At 39.5% G+C, this 4,399-nt stretch overlaps 1 non-coding gene across 1 annotated transcript; it reads left to right on the top strand.

The window, feature by feature from the left end:
* Positions 1-1,719: 1,719 nt before the first annotated feature.
* LOC127133077 (small nucleolar RNA R71) lies at positions 1,720-1,826 on the top strand. The gene has a single exon (XR_007807072.1). It is a non-coding gene; the product is annotated as a small nucleolar RNA R71 (small nucleolar RNA).
* Positions 1,827-4,399: the final 2,573 nt, after the last annotated feature.

Here is a 4,399-nt window from a genome sequence, read left to right as displayed (position 1 = left end):
CGAATGCTCTGATTCTTCTCTGGAAAGAGAAGATACGTAGGCATAGGATGCGATATCCTAGCGAGCATGTTCCCCATTTCCCCGAACTACGTTGACTCTGATGTTTGTTTCTGACAAACTACGTAGGCCCAGGATGCGACATTCTGCCGAGTCCCCTTCCTCCATCTTCTTTCACCTGTTTATCATTCCAGTTTATGCAATTTCTTTGAGCAGTTTATTAGCAACCTTATTCTATTCTTTTCCTATTCTTTTGAGCGTGGATCCCGTCGAGTACGACGGACGTGAGGGGTGTTAATACCTTCCCCTTGCGTAACCGACTCCTGTACCTTGTAATCTCTGGTCGTAAGACCTTTCCTTTCCCTTTCTTAGGTTAGTCCTGCGCTTCCTTTCCGTCATAGGATGAATAGCGTCGGTGGCGGCTCTGTAAACTGTTTATTTTTAGCCGGTTGTTTTTCACGTTGTGACAACAAGGAATGGAGAAATTTCCAGGATCTTTATCTTTTTTGGCTAATTTATTCTCGGAAATGGCATTACATTTCAAAGGCTTCGGATCGTCTAGTCTACGTTTGTTGGTAAGGATGTCTTTGAGAAACTGCATAAGAAGGTATTTGGGTGATGGCTTCTGTGAAAGGGATTTCTACGTGAATTTTTTCTATAACTTTAATAAATTTTTGATACTGGTTATTGATCTGGGTTTGTTTGAGTCTTTGTGGATATGGTATAGGTGGTTTATATGGAGGGGGTGATACGTAAGTTTTATCTTTAGGTTCTTCTCCTTTTTCTCGACCTTCCTGGTTTTCAGATTCCTCTGGTTCCTTTACTTCGTTCGTGGGTTTGGTACATTCCTTAGAAGTTTTGGGTTCACTCAATCTAGGGTTTGGTGGCTCATCATAAGCGTTCCCACTTCGTAGGGTAATGGCATTGGCTTGTCCTCTCGGATTTTGTTGAGGTTGTCCAGGGAACTGTCCTCCAGGTATGGTCTGAGGGGCTTGGTTTAAAGCTACCTGAGAGATCTGGGTTTCAAGCATCTTGGTATGAGTAACTATTTGGTCAACCTTGGTTTCTAATTGAGTAATCAATTCGTTAACATGAATGTTCTGGTTCATGAACTCCTTGTTTTGTTGGGTTTGAGCGGTGATAAAATTTTCCATAATTTTCTCAAGGCTCAGCTTTGGTGGCACAGGTTGCATAAGTTGATTTGATCTTGGGGCTTGATAACTAGGTCTCGGAGGTGCATTATTTTGGATTGGGTTATTGTTTTTATAGGAGAAGTTCAGGTGATTCCTCCATCCAGGGTTATAGGTATTCGAATATGGGTTCCCTTGGGTGTAGTTCACTTACTCATAGTGGGTTTCATTTAATAGATTGCATTTTGCAGATTGATGTCCTTTGGTTCCACATATCTCACAATCCGACGAAACTGCGGCTACAGTATTCGGGTTTATGCACATATGCTCGACCTTAAGAGCTAATGCGTCCATTTTAGCTTGCATCATGTCTATAGAGCTTAGTTCATGCACTCCTCCTTGGGCTTCCTTCTTCTCAACTGTCGCTCGTTCGACTCCCCATGATTGATGGTTTTGAGCCATATCTTCGATGAGGGCACTAGCTTCAGGATAAGGTTTGTTCATCAGAGCACCGCCTACAGCAGCGTCGATGGTCATCTTAGTGTTGTAATGAAGTCCATTATAGAAGGTCTGAATGATTAACCAATTTTCTAAACCATGATGTGGGCATGCTCGTAACAACTCTTTATATCTCTCCCAAGCTTCGAACAACGATTCTCCTTGGTTCTGGGTAAATCTAGTTATATGGTTTCGAAGAACGGCGGTTTTACTTGGGGGAAAGTATCTAGCAAGGAATACTCTTCTAAGGTTATCCCAAGTCGTAATGGAATTGGGTGGAAGGGAATCTAACCATGATAGGGCTTTATCTCTGAGGGAAAAAGGGAATAATCTTAAACGTATTGCCTCAGGAGAAGCTCCATTGGTTTTAAAAGTGTCTGCTAATTGAAGAAATATTTTTAAATGTTGGTTTGGGTTCTCAGTAGCGAAACCTGCGAATTGTCTCTGTTACACTAGTTGTAACAGGGAGGGTTTAAGTTCGAAATTATTAGCTGGGATGGTTGGGTTTACTATACTAGAACTAGGTTCTTCGTTGGATGGTTGAGCGAAATCCTTAAGAGGTCTTTGGTTTTGATCTTCGGCCATAGCTCTCTTAATTCTATGAAAGAATAAACATGCGCGAGCGTAACGTTCAGGTTCTGCTAGAGGGTATACTAAGCTTAAACTTCCGGTGCTGCGAGTTCTTCGCATTGATCGGCGGGAAATAGCCTAAGTCTAAATGATATAACAACAGGGAAATGAAATTTGACGAAATTGGTCCCCGACAACGGTGCCAAAAACTTGATGCGTGCTTTTCGCAAGTATACGAACGCGTCAGAGTAATATAAAAGATTGTCGAATCCACAGAGACCAAGTGTCAATCTATCGTTATCTATTGTTATGGTGTTTATCAAAGGCAATCAAAATATGTGTTTTTAGAGTGTGCAATGAAAAGTAAAGTATTGAATAAAGTTCAATTAATAAAGACAGGGTCGAATGTAATTCACATAATCAATTAATAATCCAAGTACTTGCTAATAGAACTACTTATGGGCAATGTTTCCTACTTTGAAAAGAACTAATTTAACAGGAACTGTCGCTTTCACGTATTCAGAACCGAGTTATACCCCCCTAATCAAACCCTCTTATTGTCACTTATAAAAAGGCGCGCATTGCGTTAGAGCAGTAAACCTATTTTTAAGAAATATAGTATCTTGACTAAGTTGGAAAGTATTTTAACCTGGATTTCTTAACCAAAAGAGGTTCTCACGAACCAGACTCTAAACTTATAAACGCATCCGAAAATAGTTTTAAAATCTCTTTTCTTCTTAAGTTAAAAACTCCTAATGAACTAGACAAAGCGCTTTCGCTGTTTTTGAAATAGTTGAAAACAATTAAGTTTAGATAGACGTTGGACGACTTTCGATCTTACCCAACGAAATTGAAGTGCGGGAAAACTTAAGTTGAAAGTTAAAATAGCCCTTAAGTGTTTCTACGAACAATTGTACGGATTATCGATTCAATTACGATCCTTACATTCTAACCTTATAGATTTAGTTAGACATGGTAAAGTAAAAGTGCATTAATTTAAATAAAAATAGTGCGAGTGCGGAAAGTAAATAAAAGTAGTGCGAGTGCGGAAAATAAATGAAAGTAAAGCGAGTGCGAGAAACAAATAAAGTAAAGCGAGTGCGAGAAATAAATAAAGTAAAGTGCGAGTGCGAGAAATAAATAAAGTAATGCGAGTGCGAGAAATAAATAAAAGTAGTGCGGGTGCGAGAAATAAATAAAGTAAAGCGAGTGCGAGAAATAAATAAAGTAAAGCGAGTGCGAGAAATAAATTAGATAAAGGCAAAGTAATAAAAACCTGCTCCAATCGGAGGGTTGAATAAAATGCAAAGCGGAAATGAAAATGGCGGCAGGATTAACTTCCTTCCAAAGTGCTCCAAACTCGATTACAGACTCGATCACAAAACTCGATTACACAATTGTGGTAACACTCCAATGCGAAGCGATTACCACTTTAAAATACTGAATATATGCCTAAGTGAAACAAAGTTTGCTCTAAGTTTGCCTCTGCTCTAAGTTTGGATGATTGAATAAGTGATTTCGAGTCTCTATTTATAGGAGAGTAAAATGATGGAAATAACAAGGATGCTCTTCAACTTGAAAATGGGAGGGAAAACTTTTCCTCTTGTGGCGCCCGCCACAAGGCCAATCTGAGGCGCCTTAGTGGAAGTAGTGGGGAACGTGGCAGTTGAGGGAAGTTGAGCTGGGACACGTCATGGCAGGGTCTATGGCGCCAGCCACAGTGGGAGCCACAAGTACAAAATGCTGAATTTTAGGGTTTTTAGCTCTTTTTCACTCCTTTTCTCGATCGGGGCTCCGATTAAAGTAAAAACCTGAAAACAAAGAGAAACATAGTAATAACACAATAAAATGACAATAAAACTACTAAAATGCATGCGAAATCGGAGTCAAAAATACGGTGAATTTTAGTGTTATCAGTGTGGTTAATGGCATTGGTACTCCAAAGATAAAGAGTTCGTATGATGAAGATAATAAGAAAAAAATATTAAATAAAGAGAAAGCAATAAATATTCTTCAAAGTGCTTTAAGCATGGACAAGTTCTTCCGCATATCTCAATGCAAATCGGCGAAACAAATATGGGACACCTTAGTGGAGACACATGAAGGCACCGCCGAAGTAAAGAGATCAAGGTTGAATACATTAAGTCAAGAATATGAGATGTTTAGAATGCTTCCCGGAGAATCCATCATGGCGCTACAAAAGA

Source organism: Lathyrus oleraceus, chromosome 3 (genome assembly GCF_024323335.1).
Source record: "Lathyrus oleraceus cultivar Zhongwan6 chromosome 3, CAAS_Psat_ZW6_1.0, whole genome shotgun sequence".
Classification (NCBI taxonomy): Eukaryota; Viridiplantae; Streptophyta; class Magnoliopsida; order Fabales; family Fabaceae; genus Lathyrus; species Lathyrus oleraceus.
The sequence above is the reverse complement of the archived record's forward strand: the minus strand, read 5'-3'. Positions and strand labels throughout refer to the sequence as shown.